The sequence below is a fragment of the Pangasianodon hypophthalmus genome, chromosome 16, assembly GCF_027358585.1.
Source record: "Pangasianodon hypophthalmus isolate fPanHyp1 chromosome 16, fPanHyp1.pri, whole genome shotgun sequence".
NCBI lineage: Eukaryota > Metazoa > Chordata > Actinopteri > Siluriformes > Pangasiidae > Pangasianodon > Pangasianodon hypophthalmus.
Genome location: NC_069725.1, coordinates 1,542,377 through 1,566,136, shown reverse-complemented (window position 1 = coordinate 1,566,136; position 23,760 = coordinate 1,542,377). Strand labels below are relative to the sequence as shown.

The 23,760-nt window shown below is 37.8% G+C and overlaps 1 long non-coding RNA gene across 2 annotated transcripts; it reads left to right on the top strand.

Moving 5' to 3' along the window:
- The first annotated feature begins 154 nt into the window (after nt 1-154).
- On the top strand, nt 155-23,381 carry LOC113545541 (uncharacterized). Of its 2 annotated transcripts, none has more exons than XR_008304122.1 (4): nt 155-503; nt 12,689-12,762; nt 22,165-22,292; nt 22,929-23,381. It is a non-coding gene; the product is annotated as an uncharacterized LOC113545541 (long non-coding RNA). The 2 variants fall into 2 exon arrangements; XR_008304123.1 differs by having other exon boundaries at nt 22,057-22,292.
- The last annotated feature ends 379 nt before the right edge of the window (nt 23,382-23,760 follow it).

Sequence of the window (23,760 nt, the reverse complement as noted above, 5' to 3'; positions counted from 1 at the left end):
ATTACCGCGGGGTCGGTATTGTCCTGCGTCGGCTGGAGCAGAGAGAGGAGATGTGTAAAGGAAAGCCCTGTGTCAGCAGCACGTTGCTGGTTAATGATCTATTAAGTGATGCGTGCGTTGCTTAGCGTTGCTTATGGACAGGGCAGGAAAAGTGTTGATGTTGCTTCTTCTCCTAATGAGATTCCACATCCTACGAATTTTTAGGAATGGATAACGGGAATAAAATCGGCTGCAGCACTTCTGCATGGAGCAGTCGCTCGCCGGGTGGACCTGCTGCAGGACGACGTAGCGCTGTGTTACTGCAGCGGCGTCAGCGTACAGGCTCGGGCCTTATACACACACACACACACACACACACACGCTCACACACACACACTCACACACTCACTCACATACACTCTCTTTATTCACTCATTTATAACACACGCAGGACAGGACGCTGGATTGTGGATTTTTTTCCCCCCTGAATGTTGGATATAGCAGTTTAAATCCTGGACATGAAGGTAAGAACCAGAGACTTTCTCAAGATCTACAAAAAAAAAAAAAAAGTTTATTCGTCTTTCTGCAACGTCAAAGTGTTTATTAGATTTTTTTTTTTTTTAAAGCTGATTGACATCATGTAGTGCTTCCTCCTTTTCCTCCTTTTCCCTTTGTGTCCCTTTAGAGAGGCCTAATGATTAACAGGAACAGCTTCAGCAGATCATTCATCAAACCGTAGGGAGATGAGAGGAGTGTGTGTGTGTGTGTGTGTGTGTGAGAGAGAGAGAGAGAGAGAGAGAAAGAGAGAGAGAGAGAGAACAACAGAGCTACAGTTAGTGTCTTGTTTCGTGCCAAAAATATTCAAAATAAAATAAAATAAAATAAAAATAAGAGATTAAAATTGAAATTTGCATATACAATCTATATTTTTAATCTCTCCTGCATCTATTTTTTTTCCCTTTAAAAACCCCTAATTAAAATAATTCTTCTTCTTTTCTATTATTTAACCATATTTGCTTTATTTTGTTTATTTATGTTCATTTATTCACTCATTTACTCATTCATTTATGTATTTATCCATTTATCTACTGATCTGTTTGTTTGCTTCTTTGTTTATTTCTCTATTTAATCATTTGTTTATTTTTTTGTTTGCTTGTTAACAACTCCTTTATTTATTCACAAATTTATTTATCTATCTGTTTATTTGTTGTTTTGTTGTTTGGTTGTCTAATTATTTGTTTAATCATTAGATAATACATTTATTTATTTAATTATCTATCTTTTTATTTGTTTTTTATTTATTTATATATTTCATCACTTATTTATTTGTTTATTTTTATTTATTTGTTTGTTTGTTTGTTTGCTTGCTTACACATGAGTCAGATTTTTTTCTCTTGATATTGCTTCTAATATTTTTTTAAATACTTTCAGCACTTTTAGAACTCCAAATTTGTGATCTATTTATTTTTATGATTTTATATTATTATTATTTCTTTTATAAATTTTTTTATCCTCATCACCCAGAGCTCAGGTTCCTCCAGACTTCAGTTTGCACAATATATCGTTTCTGTTTGTTTGTTTGTTTGTTTGTTTGTTTTTATCAATTTATGGCAACATTAAGTGTTTGAAACACTGATATCCCTGAAGCTGAATAATATACAAATAATCTCTGTAGCAAAATAAAATATTTTTATTTATATATATATTTTTTATTGAAAACATGAAATATCTGAAATCAATAAAATTTCTGTGTGCTTTGATATAAAGTGGCATTAATGTTTACAAAAGAAAAAAAAATTAAGTAATTTTAAGTAATAGTTTAAAATATATATAAGCAAATAGGAAAATATATACAAAACATATATAAAAACAGAACATACATCAGTACCGTAACGTTTATTTCAGCTTATTTCCCACAACAAGAAGTAAATTAATTGAATTATTTACTACAAGCACTTATTAGTGTCGTTTATTTTTATTTATTTATTTCTTTTTGTCTCACCGTTGCTCCTTTAACAGCCCCGAGCTCCAACGCATACGCTTCTGCCTCACGTATAATTCACTTTGGATAAAAGCATGTGAATAACTGTAATCATAAATTATGCACAGATCGCTACGTATTTCATCTCTCAGGAGAATCTGCGCTGTCGTCAGATCAGACACACTCCGCTAGCTGGATTTACTCATGGAAAGGTTTTTAAAAAGCTAAATAATGTGTAATGCTTTCATTCTTTTTTTTTTTTAAAAAATGAGATGTTTAAAAAGTAAGACTGAAAATTTCTCTTTCCTCTCATTAATAAATGTTTTTTTTTTTTACTGTAAATAGGAAAAAGAGAGTTTTTAACACCGAGAGGAGTTTAATGATGTCATAATGATGTTTATACAAATGTAAAAAAAAAAAAAAAAAAAAAAAAAGCACAAGATAAATCTGCTTAATGCAAGTTAAACATGATTTAATCGAGTTAATCGAGTCGTCTTGTTGTGTCGAGTTACTTAAATAATAAATTTATTTTTAAAATTTCATGTAAATGGTTGAGGTTTAGGTTTTCTGGCCTATTTTCTGTTCTCATATTTGTTTGTTTGTTTGTTTGTTTTTCTCATATTTTATATTTTATTCCAGTTAAACCAAACAGATACTTTCAAATACAAAGACAAACAACAAACATGCACGTTTTATTTTTTATAAAATTATTACAAAAGAAGGATTATGTCTATTTTCCTGAAGTGTTTTTCAGTGATGAGGTCAAAGGGCACAAGAACGGATATTTCTAAATATAAATAATTAAAAATGCAAGAATTGGGTTTTCGTGAATAACTTTATGTCAGTGTATGAATCTTTAATAAATAACGTACAATTTGTAATAAAAGCAAAGAATTCAGTTACACTTTATTGGCAAGAAAAAAGCTTTTTAAAGATATTAATAATCACAAAAAGCACTCGAGTTCAATAAATCAACAACATTTAATAGGCCTTAGACCTTTCTGGAGGTTTTCTTGATCAATTTAGCTCAAAAAGCACAATTTCTTCGACACTAAACTGAACTATAAACACGACTGATGTTTCAATGTGCATGAAATATTTTATTAAAATCATTTCAAGATGCATTTTCATATTTTTATTCAATTGGAGCTGTTTAAACCACAAGATTTTACTTGTTTTTTTGTCTCTTCAGAAAGAACAGACATTAAGAATTTTTCCTCCTGGATGTAACTTACAAACACAAACGTGTGATCAAATGAAAACACGCAACACAGATATCTTTTACAATTTTAATAAATTAGCTTAAAAATACGAACATAGATGCAGGATCGAGTGAATGTGAAAGGAGAATCAACTTACTGAGGATATTTCTCTGCCGTCTCCATGAGCTAGGAACGAGAAATGATTAATATTAAATTTAATTAAGATATTGAGGTGATAATATGGATAATGGAGTGTTTATAGAGTTAAAGTGGATGCACGGAGCAGCTTTTCATTCTGCAAGTATAAAGACTGATACATATGTTAAATAATTAGAAAAGAAAGAAAAGAAAGGAAAATAAAACACTGATTGAATACAATGATGAAATGACTGTGCCAACAAACTTCATGTCGACTCTTAAAGTTCATCCTGAAGGTTAAAATAAACACAAATCCCTCCCATAAACCATCCAGAACAGTCTTTAATTTGCGCCTGAATATTTACCGGCCAGCTCAGACATTCTTGTTTACTCGAATAGGATCGATCTTCCAGCTGAATCATCCATTATTAAAATATTGCGTAAACTGCATCTACCTTTAAGAGCATCGAACAGGCATGGATCGATCAGGAAGTGTTTAAAACCGGGGCTAAGATAAGTGCAAATAAAGCGCCTCATAAATATGAAAAAAGGAAATCAATAAGAGACCAAAACACACACACACACACACACACACACACACATAAACCCAAAACACAGGACAAGTGTATGTTGAATGGTATTTGCTAGAGTCCAGCGCCCCTAGTGGTCATTTTGTGTAAAACACACAGTTCAGATGCCAGAGGATGTGACAGTGATACTTATCTTCAACGTTCTCGTATTCATCTATTATTCTGTTTATGTCAAAACAGTTTTATTCAAAGTCTTAACACTCGTCCTCTACTCCAAACTCCTTCTAGAGAAATTGAATATTAATGGAGTTCACCAGAACAGGTTGGGTTTCCATTTTTTGAGCCTCACATCGTTTTGTTTTGTTTTTTTTCTTAACACTCTTACACGGGATTTTTCACATCACCGTCTCATTACATGTTTTCAGTAAAGCTGCTTTGTTGCTATTCATGTAGTGGCATTGACATTTCTGTCAGATCCTGTCAGATTTACAGAACGTTTAGCTGATTTTCTTCATACACACCTGCGTATGCTGTATGTTGTATGTTGTTAGATGATAAATGCCGATCAGCTGTAAATCACCAAGCGTGTTTACAGCATTTACTTATTTAGCCACATCTACAAACCTCCATAAAAGGCAAAGAGAGCTGAAAACGACAAAATGGCGACTAAATGGAGAAACAGCGCCTCCTGAGCACGGTGTGTGAACTAAAGCTTCCAGTAATGCAGCTCATCCACTGCAGCGAATCAGCTACCATAGACACACACTAACTTTATAGGGCGCCATTACTTTTAGTCTTATTTGTCTTAATGTAAAGATTTGTTTTGGAATTGCTTTCTCCAATGATATTGAATTGATTTCTTCAATGACACGTCATTAACATGAAGCAATTGATCATTAAATTGGTTTGTAATGTAAATAAATAAATGATAAGTAACTGGACAGCTTAAGCCGTATATAAAATCGCAGTAACTCACCAACAATTATACGATTTGCGGGCGATTTATCGATGTTAGTGAGACTTTAAACAAATTTACACAATTAACACAAACACAGGAGCGAAATGTGGGATAGGAAGGTTTTTCCCAGCTAACTGGATGTTCATGAACACCATGTTTCTTGCGTAAGCGCTCCTGCGAATGATTTACGAATAAATATGCAATTTTTCTGAGCAGATAATTACAGCATTTTATTGGAGCTTAACAAGCCTTTATTAGAGTTTACTCAAAAAGAATTATTATCATATTAAAAATAAGGACTATTATTTCAGTACATTTCCTTGAGAAAGACAAAGGTCGATGAATAAGTCGAGAGACGGAGAGCGAGAACATTTCGTGGGTTTTTCCTCACATCTGTCCTCTATTCATTTTACACTCGCTAACTTTGAAGCCACAACTTTCACATGCAGCGAGAGGCTCAGGAACAGAAATGGCCACATCAGAGCATCTCGATCTGTGCAATGCGTTAAACACACACATGCTGAACAAATGGATGAAAAAACGAGCGGCCGATTATGCACGTATAAACCAGGAGCAGTTTAGCTTTTTCTAAATGGAAAACACAAACTCAATATGAGTCCCTTTCAAAATCACTTTCATGTTTCTAGAATCGCTTTCCTCTTAGCCACAAATGTAATCTAGCAGCCGAGACATGTTCAGCGTCTGAAGTTCGCTTCTGTGGTTTTGCTCTGGAGCTAACACAAAGCTAGTGTAGCTAACAGCTGAGACAAGATCAAGCCTTGAGGTTAGCATTGCGTAATCTGCATGCTGGAACAATCACACACTATTTGTGCATAAACAGCTGCATGTACTGGTAATAATTATGAGTTTTATTGATTTGAGTCAACACAAAAACAACACAAATGCAACCAACGAAGACAGAAATGTTAGTAGAGATTCCAAAAGGCCACCGCACTGATGCCACCAGCCAGTACTACCAAGCCAACACCACTAAGTGGATGCCATCAAGAAGATGCCAACATGCCAATGTCACCACACTCATACCACCACAACAATGCCTCTACATCAATGCCATCAAGACAATACCACCACACTGATGCCAAGCTGATGCCATCAACAGAGGCCTCCAAGCCGATACCATTACACAATGCCACCATGGTGATATTACCAAGGTGATACCACCACAGTGATGTCACCATGTTGATGCCACCAAGCCAATACTACCAAGCCGATGCCACTATACAATGCCACAAAGAAAATACTACCAAGCTGATGCCACCACACAATGCCACCAAGCCGATACTACCAAGCTGATACCGCCAAGCCGATACCATTACACAATGCCACCATGGTGATATTACCAAGGTGATACCGCCAAGCCAATGCCACCACAGTGATGTCACCATGTTGATGCCACAAATCCGATGCCACCACACTAATGTCACACTAATGCCACCAAGCCAATGCCACCTGACTGATGTCACACTAATGCCACCAAGCCAATACTACCAAGCCGATGCCACTATACAATGCCACCAAGCAAATACTGCTAAGCTGATGCCTCCACACAATGCCACCAAGCCGATACTACCAAGCTGATACCGCCAAGCCGATACCATTACACAATGCCACCATGGTGATATTACCAAGTTGATACCGCCAAGCCGATGCCACCACGCTGATGTCACCATGTTGATGCCAGCAAGCCGATGCCACCAAACTCTTGGTACCACAGTGATGCCACCAATCCAGTGTTATCATGCCAATGCCACTGACCCAATGCTACCACTCCAATGCCACTAAGCTGAAGCCACCAAGCTAATCCCACTACATTGATGAAACCAAGCGAAAGCCACAATGGTGATACAACCACCAAACTGATGCCACTATGCTGATGTCACTGCCCCATCCACAATCTACACCCATACATAATGCCACTGGGCATTGTGATTGGCAAGGAAGTCTCAACAGCAGCAGCGGAACACACAGCGCCAAGAGCCGAGAACAAACACACAGCAAGTGCGACCAGGCTGGAAGACCAAGGCCTGGAAAATTCACTATTTTACCGCAAGGCTCTTGTAGCTCCGCCCCCAAGCAGAGAAACGTAATTAAATGGAATCAACCCCAGAGCGAACCAGCTTCCTTATACACTAAGTAGTCGGGTTTCCATTTTACAATAAACTGTTTTAAAACACACACAAATGAACAAGATGCGAATGTGGCAGTAAGAATTCAGCAACAAGAAACAAACCTCGAGAAACACATGCCTCGGAATAACCGAATTAATCTGTATTAATGATAAATGTGTGAATCAAATTACTAATATGGTTACGCCTTCAAACGTCAGGCCACGCCCCCTGTCTGAATAATCTTCTGAAGAAGAAAAACATTTCATAAATATTTGTTTAAGGTACTGAACCACTTCTAGACGAGTGTGTTGTGAGTTAGACGTGTGATTTAGCGCTTGTTCATTTGAGCTAATCGGGAAATCCACACGCGTACATTTCATTTTTCGACACACTACCACTTTAAATCTCTACTTTACATGACCCAGTTTTCCATTACTTTACCTTAGCTCATCTAAAACGCATTTTCTCTACACATGGCCCAGTTTTCCATTGCCTGAGCTCGGTGGAATTTCACATGAGAACCTCTGCATCACGCAACTCAGCGATGATGTAGCGCAACATTAAGCTGCCGTTAGTGTTTCCCTCTGTGGTGCTGGAATAAGAGTCATATGCTCTCGACGTTGCAAAGAGACAACAATCTCTTTATTTGCTTTATAGATACAGATTAATAAGAAATTAAAGAAATAACTCATGAATGCTTGGAATCATGAAAACATGAAAACAGTCCTGCTGCTATCTCTGGTTGTACATCATGTAGTGGAAGTTATTTGGGAGAAAAACATCCCTTTTATGGTGCAGAAATTATTTTTGAGTTTATGGTGGACGTCTGCTCAGAAGCTTGTGTTTCAGAGAATAAATTTTTTGGCTCAAGATTAAAGGGAAACTAAAGGCATGGTTTTTGTGTCACGTCACATAAACATTAGCGAATGGATTAGCAAAGAAGAGACAGAGCAATATTATTTATAGATTTTGATTAAAATGGTTCTCTTTAATGTGATCTAGGATGGAGAAAGTAGTCTTCGATCTCACAGTCTAGAAGTTTCAGATGATGGTTTCTGAACCAGTGGTAGCTATTTCCTGGTTAACATAGCTAACTAAATTAAGCCTAATTAAACTAGCAAGTTAGCATTAGTGGCTCGCTATAAGCTGTGATGTCACAACTGTATTAGTTGGTCAAGTTTAAACATGGTACAACTTTGAGCAATTGCTACTTTGAAATTATAACTTGTCAAGCTATAAAATAAAGTAGCTAAACTACAGCCAAATTAGCTTGGAATATGCAGCTAGCTATGCTAAAAGCTACTAAAAAAAAGTAGCTAACTACAAGGAAGCTAGTTTGTCAAACTGAGCAACTGTGATATTTAAATTTTATTGTGCAGCTACTTTATTACACAAAATGAATAGGTACATGTTTTCTAAAGTGTATGCCTTTAGAAACAAAGAACATCGTTAAAAGAATATTGTTAAAAAAAGACAGATACAGAGACTCACTTCACTACTCTTCAGTTAATTTCTGAAAATATCTAGCTAGCTATTTTTGTCATGCTACACTGCTGTTGGGTTTTTAAAAATATGTAGCTATCAACTATACAAGCTGCTTTATTTTTTTCTACAAAAGAAATAGCTCAGCTACTGTCATGCTATTTATGCTGCATTTGACTTTAACTCAGAAGTGGGAAGTTTCAAGCTCTGCGTTTTCAAACAATGAAGTAGAGGAAAAACATGGAGCATCAATAAAAACGTGTGTTTGTTAGCTACAAGCTAGCCAGCTAACGTACGTTTAATTTCTCAGACAGTGAACTGCATAATCCGTGTTATAGATTTAACCACTACTACGTCTATGTTAACTGATCTAAAGTAAATACTACGATAAACCCATTTAAAATAGTGAAGTGATTTTTTTTTTTTTTATTTTTAACTATTGATGATGTGAACGGCCATGTTGATATGATTTCATGTACTGAACTCAGGGTGGAGGAGACTTTCTGCGTAGGAAGTTCAAAATGAGGGGATGTTTTCTTGGTTTGAAGTTCGGAAAATCGGAGTTATGAGCTTTAATTAAAAATGTAGCTACTAAAAAAAATTAGCTCGTATTATTGCTACTTGTAGCTACATAAGCTATGATACTGTGAGAGTTAAATTAGAAACTTAAATTAGTTGGTCAAGTTTTAAATTGGTTCGGCATTATGTGATCTATAAAAACAAGTATAACTGTTACTTAGCTAAGAGCTTTGGTTGGACCGATGGTTTGATTTTCCGTGTCACAAATGATATCATCAAATAAGGGATAACTGGCTTCTGAAAGTTTTAACTGTGAGAAAATACAATTTGTGACCAAAAGTGCTGCCTATGTAGTGAGATGCCTTGCAATTATATAACAATTATATACATACAATTAAAACACACCAAGCGAGATAAAGGGTTTGTATGTTGCTTTTGCAGATGCCGTGTTTAGTGTGTGTGTATACAGAACCCTGGTGTGTTCCCTCACACAGTGCGGTTCTATAGGCAGGTGACAACACACTCGGGTCCGAGAGCGTCTGAGCGAGGTGGCCACACAAGCGAACTGTAGTGAGAAAGTGATTCCAACTCGAGTACAGGAAGTAAATCAAACATGATGTGTGTTTTTCGTTGCGTTGATTTTTTGTTGATTGTTTTCCAAGTGAAACTTTCCTGCTAAACTGAGCCAGAGGACAGATCTGTAGCGCTGCAGAAATGCTGTGTGTTCTGGAGAGTTGAGTAAATAAACTCTGTATGTGATACATAAAATCTTTTTAAAAATATATTGATATAAAATCTACTCATTTATTGAACGTCGGTTACATGCTCAGCTGAATTTAATGATTTCTACACACTTCGTTGGTAAAGGTTTGTTTTGGTAAAGAGTTTTAAGAAGATGTTTTCAGCCCTACACACATCTCAGATCACTTTCTTGGTTTTTCATTCACTGAATTACGTGCAGCTCGAAACCCAAACTGCGCTAAATTTCCCTCTAATTCAGACAAATAGGTGTGAGAACAGCCAAAAGGGTGCAGGTATGACAAGTGAGCTCATAACATGTCTGAAAAGAAAGAAAGAAAGAAAGAAAGGAAGAAAGGATATAGAGCAAAATAAATGAGCACCAAACATTCTGGAAGAGCGTAAGTGAAATATGGCGATAAAAAAAAAACAGACGGAGGGATAAACAGCGAGTTGGCTGATAACAGATGTGAAATGGAGGTTATAGAGAGAGAGAGTGAGATAGAGGGAGAGAGAGAGACAGAGAGAGAGAGGGAGAGGGAGAATGGCTGCTAAAAATCATTAATCTTGCTGGGATCTGTGTCAGGGCACAAAGAGTGGAGCGAGGGAGAGCGGAGGAGAGCGAGGGAGAGTGGAGGAGAGCACAGAGCCCGAGTCACTGACCCGCTGCCAATAGCTGGTGAAAAGCCCACCAGCCTTTAATAGACTTTTGCTGATCCGACACTCGTTCGCACAAAGAGCCGCTGGCGTCCTGCAGGCCTCGGGCTCCACGGCGGCCATGATGGATGACCCCAGGCTGGGGGTGGAGGAGGAGGAGGAGGTGGAGGAGGTGGGGAGTTTGAGGGTCGGGGGGATGTTGTGGGGTATTTGTGGTTTGGTCGATCTGCTGTTTGAGGAACCGCGGTGAAAATCACAACCCGTTATTATCAAACTTATAATGTGTATTTACTGAGTTGTTATATTTATTATACGATTAGCTTGTTTGACTGGTTACTTGAGTTGAATAAGTTTAATCCAAAACTCGATAACTCAAATACAAGTCGCGTATAAATGACACGGTCCGACGATTTAATAGGCAACAATCATTAATCAATTATTATTCAATATAATTAATTATAATCAGATTATTATTGGAAACGAACAGATAACTGGTGTGTGAAAAATATTTTTATATGTAAATATGTAAATAATTTAACAGGCCAGTAAACTGATTTGGCCGTAACTCTGCGACTATAAAATAATCCTGCTCTACGCCATCATCATTCATGAATTAATGGTACCTCTGATTCTGAGCTTAGTTGGTCACATGTCATGTCTTAGCAGATTCAGCGATGTCAAATGTCGATTCATTGCCTTAATAATCAAAAACGTTTTGTGTCGTATCGCATTGTATCGTATCGTAGTGTATCACATCATATCGCTTTATATCATATCGTTTTATATCATATCGTATTGTATCGTATTTTAACGTATCATATTGTATCATATCATATTTTATCATATCAAATTGTAACGTATTGTATCATATCGTATTATATCGTTTTATATCATATCGTATTGTATCGTATTGGATCGTATTGTAACGTAACGTATCGTATCGTATCATATTATATTTTATCATATCAAATTGTATCATATTGTATTGGATCGTATCGTAACGTATCGTATAATATTTTATCATATCGTACTGTATCGTATTGTATCATCTTGTATCATATCGCATTATATCATATTGTAACGTATCATATTGTATCATATTATATTTTATCATATCATACTATATCGTATTGCAATCATATCGTATTGTATCGTATCATATCATACCATATTTTATCGTATTGTATTGTATCGTATCACATTGTATCGTATCACATTGTATCATATCGTAACATATCGTATTGTATCATATCAAATTGTATCATATCGTACTCTATCATATCGCATTGTACTGTATTGTATCTTATCGTATCATATCATATCATAACGTATCACATTGTGTCATATCATATTGGATTGTACTGTAGCAGATTCAGTGATATTAATGTCGATTCATTGCCTTAATAATCAAAAATTGTTTTGTATTGTATCATAATAGTAGTAACGTCAAATATTGAATCGTTGTCTTTATACATTTGAATTTATATTTGAAATACTGGATTATGTTCGGAAGGGGTTGTTGAAATGTATTTTACAGTTAAAAGAGTCTCTGATGCATGGATGTTAGCTGTTTATTTAATGACTTCAGTGGTTTCATTCTTCATATCGCTGCTCTTACACAATCCACTCCACTGAGTCCTCACTGGCACGGATACTTCTCATACTCATACTCATGTTCACTGTGTGTGTGTGTGTGTGTGTGTGTTGTGTGCGTGCGTGCGTGTTGTGTGCAAGTCAGACGCAGACAGTCAGACGAGTTTCTTTCTTTCATCTCTGCAGGGAAGATATCGCTGTCTGAGCCCTCCTCTATTTTTAACTAAAAATATATGTGATTTCTGTGTTTAATTGCCACATAGAGAGAAAGAAAGAAAGAAAGAAAGAAAGAAGGGAACAATCAAACAAACAAAAACATTAAGAACAAATGAAAAACAAAGAAAAAGAAAGACGGACAAAAGTAGATAGAAAGAATGAAAAATCGCAAGACGTTATGAATGGAAGATAAAGAAATAAAAATACAAAGAAAGACAGAAAGAAATAAAGAAAAAAAAACAGAAGGAATGAGAAAATAGAAAGGAGAAAGACAAAAACAGTGAAAAAAATGAGAGAAAAGAGAATAGTAATAAGAACATAAGAAAGAGTGAAAAAGAGAGTGAATGTCAGAGAAATAAAATAAAGAAAGATAAAGAGAAAGAAAGAGAAAGAATGACAAAAGTAGGAATGAAAATGGCAAGATAATGACAAAAAGGGAAGATATAGAATATAGGGAGAAAGAAAGAAAGAAAGAAAGAAAGAAAGAAAGAAATGCAACCTAAAGAGTGATGTGAATGCTGACACTGGGATCTCTCTCTCTCTCTCTCTCTCTCTCTCTCTCTCAGAGACACCGTTATCTCTCTGTCTTCTCTCCTTCATCCGTCTCAAGAAGACACAAGAAGACATCTTAGAGAAGAAGGTAGGGGAAGTGAATTACGTCTGTTTCTCTCTCTTTCTCCCTGTCATACACACACACACACACACACACACACATATACACATACACAAACACACACACACATACACACAAACACACACTGCCACGAGGTGTGACGAACAGAAGCCCTGAGGACGTGCGAGTCACACTAACTGCTCACGTCTGCAAACTGCCCTAACACGCCTGACAGAATTATAATACACATATACACACAGGGAGATGGAAGTCGACAGGATGGATGCGTGTGTGTGTGTGTGTGTGTGTGTGTGTGTGTGTGTGTGTGTGTGTGTGTGGGGACATTAACACTTTGACAAGTGAGGTTAGGGTGCGAACAGAGCTCTCAGTTTACTTTAAGTAGCTGAGTTTCTGCCAAGCTCAATTTAGATTTGAAGAATAACAGAACGGGAGAGCGAGAGACAGAGAGAGAGAGAGAAAGAGTAAGAGAGAGAGAGAGACAGAGAGAAAGAGAGAGAGAGAGAGAGACAGAGAGAAAGATAGAGAGAGAGAGAGAGAGAGAGAGAGAGGTGGAGTGTTGAATTCTGGATAGTGATTGGTCAGAAAATGTTGATTAATTTTCAATTTATAAAACTCACACAACGTTAAACATATTCTTTAATTATTAAAAATGATAACTGCTGCGGTGTAAGAGGAATAAAACACTTGGGGACGTGCTGTTACAGGAAAATAATCAACCTCAGGGTGGTAAGAGTAACTCCGCCCCATCACACCACTCAGTGCTTTACTGAAACATCCCGACACCGAGTGTTTTATTCCTTAAAGTTCATCTAAGATTTATAAAAGAGATTCAGACAAACCACAAAGAGGCGGCAAATAATTATACAAGAATCATAATAATTAATTAATTAATCATAATAATTATGATGATCATAATTAAAAAGACCAAACAGATTTGAATAATCATTTTATGTGTGAGCTTTTTGCTCCAAACTAAATATTGTCATATTGTGTATCGTGATATTATCTATCTAATAAAGGGAATGAGAGAAAGAAAGAAAGAAAGAGAGATGGGGAACATATGAGAGAGACAGAAAAGTAAACGGAGAGGGAGAGATGGAGAATAAGTGAGTGACATAAGAAAGAAAGAAAGAAACAAACAAACAAAAACAGAACAAATGAAACAAAGAAGAGAATGAAAAAATTGGAAAAACAGACAGAAAAACTGAGAGAAAAAAGAAGAGAGAACATGAAAGAGAGAAAGCAAGAGTAAAAAAGAGTCAGAGAAACAGAAGAAAGAAAGAAAGAATAAAAAATTCAAGACATTAAAAAGGAAGAAATAGAATATAGAGAGAAGATGAGAAAGAAAGAAAGAAAGAAAAACAGAAGGAACAAATGAAAACAGAAAACATCTTCATGTATGGTGATATTATGTATTCTACCATAACTATGAACTGTATGAGAATGAAAGAGCATGTTTGTGTGTGTGTGTGTGTGTGTGTGTGTGTGTGTGTGTGTGTGTGTGACTTGTCGGAGAATAAGGCCGGTAAATAAATGTGTTTGGGAATTGCGGGATGCGGAGATGAAGTATGTTCCCCAGGATGTGGAGCAATGTGAAAAACTCTGGAACGCCGAGGGATAACAAATCTTCCTGCGTCGCTGCCGTCGCTAAATAAACACACAGCACCGTACGGACCATCCGTCTGGGATAGCAATCGCTACACACACACACACACACACACACACACACACACACACACACACACACACACACAACCCCGAGCCTCTGTATTTCCTCATTTCTTACGCTTATACACTCATTTGTTTGCAAGCTGTTTACAATTTACTGATGGGAATTTTTTATTGGTTTTCTAAACGAAAGGTGATTTTTTTTTTCACTTTTAAGCAGCATGTTGATGGAGTGTGTGAGGTGTGAGGAGTAAAAGCTGCTCAAATGGGAATTGATAATCAAATATCAACCGCTCGGTTCAAAACGTCCCACACGTGTGATCGGAGTAGCTAACGCAAAATGAAAAAGATAAAAGATCCGTGAAACATGAGGATTGCTTAAAGCAAGCATGAATTAAAGCACCGCCGCATCACAGGGAGGGAGGGAGGGGTGGTGGGGGGGGGGGGGGGGGTGTTTGGGCGTTCCACAGGATTACAGAGGGAATCCTCCGGAAGACTCGGGACACAAAATAGACATAATGTCTGGATAGAACACCAAAAAAAATAGAAAATGGAAATATCTGGAGCGTCAGAGGAAAAAGAGAAAAATAAGGCTGAAAAGACAAACATGCCTGAGGTGTTATATGATCAAAATAAGATAAAATGTGCTATTACTCTGGGAATAAAATCTAAAAAATAACAAAATGATTGAGATTTTCTACCAAAAAAATAGCTAAATATATGACAGAATGCCAGAATAATCATTACAAAAGACAAAAACATCTGGAAATGACACCAAAGTAAGACAAAGTACTTGTTGTTACGCCTGAGAAGATAAAATACCGCAGAAGAAAAAACATTCCTGTTCGAGGAGACAAAATTTAAAAGAAAAGATACCTGAATGTATAACTGAAAAAGTCTAAATACACTAAAACACAATGGAACAACTCCACACCAGACAAAATAACATTTTTATTTCACTGTAAAAGTTTTTAGAAAAATCAGGTAACAATGGATAAAAAGACGAACTAATTAAAGGATAATAAGAATAACAGACCAAGTACGTGAAGTATTCGAAGGGGTTTAAATGTTCTGATGATCGAGTCGTTTGTGTCGTATTAATTCTGTCTTCTTCACTTCTTCTTAATTAATATAAAGCAAGTTTCAAAACAGTTTAGTTTAGAAAAATGTTTTATGGTTTAATAAAAATGCTAACTAACATGCCACATACAAGCGGAGTAATTTTTCAATTATTTAAGGAAATTCATTTAAAAAAAACACACACACTAGGTGCAACACTAAAAAAGATTACATATGTAAATAAATTTAAATAATGTAAATAAATGTTAAAAACTAAAAAAAAGTTAAAAAAAAGTGGGTAAACTGATTATGTAAACAACTGATTATGTAAGGGGGAAAAAAGAAAAGAAAAGAAAAGAAAAGACAGCATGTGTACAACAGGAAAAAGATTAATAAATATGCAAGGAAATTCCAAAGCCAAAAAAAAACCTGAGCAAAAATATATGTGATTAAAAAAACAACAAACAACTAAATATGTATATAAATTCTGAAAAATAAAATAAAATAAAAAACAGGTTCCAACACAAAAAATGATGCAAGAAAATTGAAAAAAAGTGCAACATATCGGTAAAACTCCAAAAAAGGGAATTTAAAAAATAATAGATTTAAATTATATTAAAAATCATATCTTTGTACAACACTAAAAATTACAAACATGTTGGTTAAACACCAAAACTAATTAAATATGTAATGAAATTTGTGAAAAAAAACAATTAAATAAAATAAAATTTAAAAAAACAAGCAAACAAATAAAAAACTTATGGGTACAAGATTAAAAAGATTTAAAAAAAAACAACAACCCAAAAATGACTAAATGCCATATGTAAGGAAATTGTAAAAAATCAATAAAAACAACTAAACAAACAAAAAACATCTTTACCTACAATACTAAAAACGATTATATATGTAAAGAAAGTCGCACAAAAAAGACACACAATGTTTCAAACCTGAAAGACTAAATGTGAGGTATTACACCAGGCAAGTGCAACCACACACACACACACACACACACACACACATACACACATTATAAACAGACAACATCTCACATTACTGCCTACATCATCTACACACACATCAATACTTAACGTACAACAGTAAACACACACACACACAGCTCATTACTGTTATCTACTTATTAACACTGAGATCGTTGCACTTTTCTCGGAAGCCGGCACTCAACAGCAAGCTTCCCATTAGCATTACCCAGAATCCCCTGCAGCTCGGAGGAGTCCATTACGGCGAACGCGCAGCTCTAAAAGGCCTGCGAGAGTAGAACGTTTATCCATGACGAGTACTTAATAAAGCGGCGAGCCGAGGGAGGAAGAGAGATCGCCATCGTTTTGTTTTACTTTGTGTTAGCATGTTTTGTTTAGTTGAGACTCTCTCTCTTTCTCTTTCTCTTTCTCTCGCTCTTTTTTTCTTTAAAGAAAGCTTTTCAGTCGTCCTAATTAGCTCGAAGTGAACACTGCCCGGCTCTGAGGATAAATATTAGCTGTGTTATTTGTAAATAGGTGATGTATGGCGCCCGTATCCTGCTGTGATGAATGCTTTTTAAAAATTTCCTCTCTTTTATCAATTGGCTAACAAACTCATGTATCACTGCCACCTCCGCCTGCGGGCCACATAAATTAGACAAGTCGCTTCTATCTGTGCTCTCTTGTTTTAAACATTCGCTCCCTCTCTTTCTTTTTTTCCTACTTTCTTTCTTTCTTTCTCTCTTTTTCCATCCCTCCTCCTTTCTCACTGTTGCGGCCACGTTTTTAGCGTTCCACATTTAAATATTAGCATCGTCTAGTGCATTAAGGGGAAACATTTTCTTAATAAACGATCTCTCCATCTTAGAGAGATTACCGGTTATCAGAAGCGTTTGGTTATTCAGTTGTTGCTGCTAAAGTCACAACTAGTTATTAAGTTTAAGGGCAATTCGTTTTTCACATGGGTGGTACAGGTGCTGCAAAACATTTTTCCTTCGATTAATGAAATCCTCATTTAAAAATGTTTTGTCTTTATTCAGCCTTCTTCTATTAAATTTTGTTTGACTGTCATCAGTTCTCATCCTCCTCGACCTTTCAGCAGTGTTTGACAAAGTCAACCACAAGACCGTCTTGTCCATCCTCGTGAGTCTTGGAATTGGTGGCACAGCATGGCAATGGTTTGCTTCCTACCTGGAGGGTCGGTCTTATCAGGTGACATGGAGGGGATCTACATCTGCTCCATACAGAATCTCCACTGGTGTCCCACAAGGCTCAGTACCTGTTCCTCTTCTGTTCTCCCTCTAAACTCCATCTCTTTGTGAGGTCATATCCTCACATGGGTTTTCATACCACTGCTATGCAGACGACACTCAACTCATTCTCTCCCTCAGACTCTCATGTTTCCGCTCAGATCTCAGAATGTCTGGCAGATATCTCATCATGGATGGCAGCTCATCAACTGAAACTTAATCCCAGTAAAACTGCACTGCTGCTCATTCCAGGTGATTCATCCCCATGTCAGGATCTTGTGATCTCCCTGGACAACTCTCAGATCTCACCTTCTGTCACTGCACGCAACCTTGGGGTAACCATGGACAACCTACTGCCTACAAAGCAAAAAATGGACCAGTACCCACCTATCTTAAAGCACTTACCACACCCCACACTGCAGCACACTCCTTCTGATCTTCTAGTATTAGGGTACAAGGAAGGCCTGCATCAAGGCTCTTCTCTGTTCTGGCACCTAGATGATGGAAAGAACTTCCCCTAGATGTCCAAACAGCTGAGTCAGAGTAAGATAAGACAGTACCAATCATAAGGTATTGGTACTGCTGGGTACTGCCAGTGCAGGATCTCAGGCGGTTAAGGTTGACCCAGGCTCTGCGTGGGAATTCCTATCAAGAGCGAGATGGGACGGCACCTCTTGGGATCGTCAGGTGATGATAATGTTATTCCATCTTGAAGGAATAGTGCTGGTTTCAAGGCAAATGCTGAGGAAGGTCTGAAGCCACTTCATGGTGTCAGAGCTCATATTTTTCAGGAAGTCAGTATGGATCTGTAAGGCTTTATCATTTTTGAAGGCCTTGATGATCTCCACTAGCTTGTCAAGAGATAACGGTTGTGACAGGGGGCTGGGTTAGAGTGTTGGTAGAGTGTTGATCAGCTCATTGATCACAACATTGACTTGTTGACTCAGGTGAAAGCCTTTGACTCTGGGGTGTGGTCTTTCCACCTGCCATTGTTGACCATAACTGAGTTGATGGAGTTGGCAGAGACTGACTAGGGCTTAGCTGGACTGCTTCTGCTGGCAGGACTATTGAGTGTGTTCCAGGTCTTTCAGCTAGAATGGGTGAAATCCATATTGTTGACTTCTTCCTCCCATCTCTGTTGTCTGTTTTGGCCTAAGAGGTTCAGGCACTGAGCATCAGTTGATGATCGTTGAGTGCAGTTGATGATGGTTGATGCTCTCGTACACTTCGTAGAGCTCATCACAGTCTTTGTCTCAGCAAGGGGCATATGGGTTTCTTCAGCCTCTTGGAATGGAGTTCTTCACTGCCTGATGGATCATGGGGCAAAAGCGTAATGTGAGCTTGCAGCTAAGTTCAGTGAACAGTTGGCCTTCCTAAAGTTACCTCGTCTTAGCAGAGGTTGGAGATGTAGAAGATGGAGATGATGTGCAACCGTGATGTAGTTGGTGATGCACTTAGTGGGAACCAGTCTTGAGCAATGGTTGCTGATGTTGTTGGACACAAAGAATAGGTCTGAGCAGGTCCAGGTGCCATGTCTACCAGTATAGAAGGTACAAGGATTTTTGTTGTCAAAGAGCAGGTGGAGGTTTTGAGCCTCAGCCCAGTTTCTCATGGCAAGATTATTCTGGTCCATGTTAGAGTAGCCCCACATACAAATATTTTGCAGCAATGAAGTGGAGAGATGGCATTTCCAGTTCAACAGGAGGGGGATTGTAGACTTTGCAAAAGGTCCAGAGCTTCTATAATCAACTGTTGAATGATGGAGTTCTCTGGAGCATGGTTAAGAACTTTAGGTTGGATGCCTTGCCTTTGCTTAGTGTTTGTGGCGATGCCATGTTTCTTGTGGACCATGAAACTGACAAGATCAAAGCCTTCCAGTTGGAGCTTGTCTTCAGATTCAGAATGGGCCTCCTGGAGTAAGAAGATGTTTGCAGGGCGGTTTGTTTCAGATTCGTTTTCTCTCTCTGAGTAATTTTACACCAGGAGATTGCAGACAGATTCAGAGTGTTTGATTTCAGATACAGTATGCGAGTATAAATGTGAGTGTGTGTGTGTGTGTGAACAGTCGGAGGTAAATACGCGAGAGACAGCCCATTAGTTTTGGGCCGGTGGTGATGCATGGTCTTGCAGCGAGCAGCGCATTTTTCCGAGAGCCAGTGAGTAATGCCCGACTCACTGCTGTCCACTCTGCACTCCGCTATTTTTATTATCCATCTCTTCCTATCTCCCTCTCTCTTTCTCTCTCAAACAGCTTTCATTTTTCTTATTCCATTCACACAAACAAATGACGACTGGGTGTAAAGGAGTAGAGGACATGAACAGAGCAAATCTCTCTCCTCATCCCTCCATCTTTCTCTCTCTCCGTTCTCTCTCGTCTCCCCTCATCCTTCTGTCATCTCTCACACTCGGCCTGTTTGTCCACATCTGTATCAGTCGCTCATTCTCTAAGCACTCTCTCTTTCATTCTCTCTCTCTCTCTCTCTCTCTCTGGAGAATATCACGAGATACTAAATGATGTCCATTTAGCAGATGTTTTTTACTCTCTTTCACTTTCACTCAGTATTTTTTCTCTATCTCTCCCTTCCTCTTCCTCACTTCTTTGCTGTCTTTCCTCTCTCTCTCTCTCTCTCTCTGTCTTTCTTTTTGTTTCTCTGTCTCTTTTATTCTTTCTTATTGGCTTTCTTTTCTTTTTGTTGCATTTTATTTCTAAACATCTTAATTTGGCAGGTTTTTAAAATATTTTTTTTACTCTCTTTTACTTTCACTCCATTTTTCATATCTCTCCTTTTCTCTTCATTTGTTTCCTCTTCTGTCTTTCTTTCTTTCTTTCTGCATTTTTTTCCATCTCTCCATCCCCTTTTCACTTTTCAGTCTTTCTTTCTTTCTTTCTTTCTGTGACTTCCCTATCTCTCTCTCACTTCTCACGTTCTGTAAAATCACAGTTAACTTGTACATTGGTACTGCACTGTGACTCATGGGAAATGAAATCAGACTCTGTAAGCGAGTGTGAAGGCAGGGAGCAGTGAGTGGGGCAGGTGAGGGGGTGAGACAGGTGAGGGAGTGAGACAGGTGTGGGGGGTGAGACAGATGGGGTGGGGGACAGACGACAGATTCAGGTTTGTGTAATGAAAGTGAGTAAAAGCAGCTTTTCTGAGTGATGATGTGGTAAAGTTGTCCCTGGGCTCGGAGGCTCTGGGGAGGCTCGCTGCTCTGCATGGCTGTAATTGAGCTCAGGCGGCAGGAAGGGCAGCTATAACGGGGTCCTGTTTATTCCACTCACACGCTGACTTATAGAGCAGAGTGCGGTCGAGTCGCCTCGTTAGCACTCACTGAAGCTTCACACGCTGCTACGATGCTACTGCGCTACGATACGGCGCTATGGTGCTACGTTAATGCAGCACTTCCTGTTCTCCCTTCTATCTCTTTCCAGTTCTCCCACCATTCATCTTTCCATCCCTCTCTCCATTTTCTTTTACCCCATCATACTGACTTTTTCATCTCTCTCTATCTCTCTCCCTATCCATCCATCCGTCTCTACTTTTTCTCACTGTCCCTCTCTTTTCTATCTCTTGTTTCTTCTCTCTCTCCATTCAACTCACCATCCCTCTGTCCATCCTTATCTCTCTCTCTCTCTCTCTCTCAAGCCATGTTTCTCTCGTTCCTCTCACATCGTTCTCTATCTCTCTCTTAATTCCCTTGCTTAATCCCTGCCTCTTTCACTTTCACTCCATCTTTCTCACTAACTCTCTCTTCCTTCCTAACTTGTTTGCTCTTCATTCACTCTTCAGCTTCCACTGTGGTTCTCTTTCTCTTGGGCTGCTTCATGACCAAAAAATGAAGCTACGAATGAGGTTCAACCGTAAGTCAACCCCGAAAGTGTCATAACAGCCTTATGTCAACATTAACTCAGGCATTATCAACATCAAAATCCACAAAACATCACAAATTCACAAAAAGCAGTCTTTAAGACAGCTGATGCCTGTTGGATATGCAGCAGATGTGTGTTTACATGTAGGTCAGTGTTTATGAAGTGCTTATGTAGGTGTTATGTAGCTCTATGAACACTAACTTTAAGAAGGTGTTATCAAGAAACGTGTTTCTAATGACATTAAAATACTTTTTTTGTCTCTGAATGTGTAAATATTTTGGAAATTTGTCAAATAATTTGAAAATATTATATGTTTAGCTACACATGGTGTAACTGTAGACGATTCGACAGATTTCACTTTGAATTAAAACTTTGTAGTAAAGTTCTGCTTTCTGGTTCGTTGCTCCCTGAATCTCTCACCTGTAGACAGATTCATCTCATCTTTCGCTCTTTCTGTCTCTCCCTCACACCTCTTTAGACCCCCCTTCCTGACAGCGGCGGTCTGGTGGGCTAGCAGCGATCCATCTCTGTCAGAAAGCTAAAATGATAATGCCAATTAAACCAGAGGAGTAATTTTTGGCTCTAGGTTCCCTCAAAAGACCTTGCCGTGGAACAGGAATGAAAAGACCGACCTCAGGAGGAGGAGGAGGAGGAGGAGGAAACAGAGCAGAAATGGCAGAAGCAGACATGTGAAAGGCAGAGGGGATGATTGCTGTAAGTTAACCCTTTTTGACTGTATGTGTTCTGACGGGACAATGATGGAGTCTTTGTTGAGACATTCAAATTAATGCCCTGTTGTTGTTGTTGTTGTTGTTGTTGTTGAATTATGGATCAAAGCAGCAGTCATCCCAAAGACAATAAAATTCATACATAAACGCTCCACTCTTATGGTATTCTCCTTTTTGGAATTTGAAAAGTTGGGCTGCTGTTGACGCTAAGTGTGACTACAGTGTCATTTTAGTCTTACAAAATTGTATCTTAGTCATTTATCAAAACATCTGAGAGAAATGTTGATGTTCCTGATGATCTCATTTCCAAAGTCCTTCTGCAGTTACATTGTGGAAATAAAAGATATTAGCTAGCTAAATAATCATTATCCTCAATAATTCAATTATTAGCTAGTTTGTTGCGTAACAACAGTGTTCTCATGACTCTAACCATGTGGGCGATGAGTGGACTGGCGAAGATTTGCCTTCTCTCTGGTAGTCTCAACTTTGTTGCAGTTCATATTTTTATGCTCATTATTACAAATTATGCTAATTTATTCCATTGCTTGCCCCGCCCACTTCACATCAATTTGCTTCCTGTCACTGTGCATTTTCCGTTTCACTTCTCTTTCTCTCTTTCCAGTGGAAGCTGTCAGAGGTGAACACACTGCTGGCATGCTGGGAGGTTCTTTAGATCAAGAACCATTAGGAACCATGAGGAACCATGAGATCACTCTGAGCTGGAGCTGAGAAGACTCGAGCTGGCAGACTGGCTTTGTAGGAATTAGAGATGCAATAATACCACACGGTTAAAACGTTCGAACCGTTAAGAGTTCTTCAGTTTTCCATCTGAGGGAAGTTTCTGTGTAAATACCCTACATCCTAGTGATTTCTTATCTGTGTTCCAAGTAGAACCTTTTCTGGAAGATAAGAGCCTTTAATTATCCAATGAATCCTTAAAGAACTCTTGAAGAACCTTTTGTTTCTAACTGGGTAAGTTTGTGGTACAAGCTCCAAATTATTGCTCATTATTCATTATACTTCTCAATATCTAGAACCTGTCAGGAGTTTAACATTTTTCTCTTACTACTTGGTACACTCTTAAAGGATGTTTAAGGGTTCTCTGATAATTAAGGGTTCTTAGCTTTCTTAAAGGGTTCTACTTAGAAACTGTTCTCATAGGGAAACACTTTGTTGTAGGGTTTACATAGAACCTTTTGGGGCTCACAACTTAAAAAATAGTACAAAGGCACTCTTAAAGGTTCTATGTATAATCCTACAACAAAATGTTTTCCAAGTAGAACCATTTTTGGATGCTAAGAACTAATTATTATCCAGTGAAACCTTGAAGAACCTTTTTTTTCTAAGACTGTATGTAGTATTTGGTCAAGTGAGGTACAAACTCTAAATGATCTGTCAAGCATCTTGATTAAAAAAAAAGTTCTTCAAGGGTCATTCGAGGGTTCACTGAATAA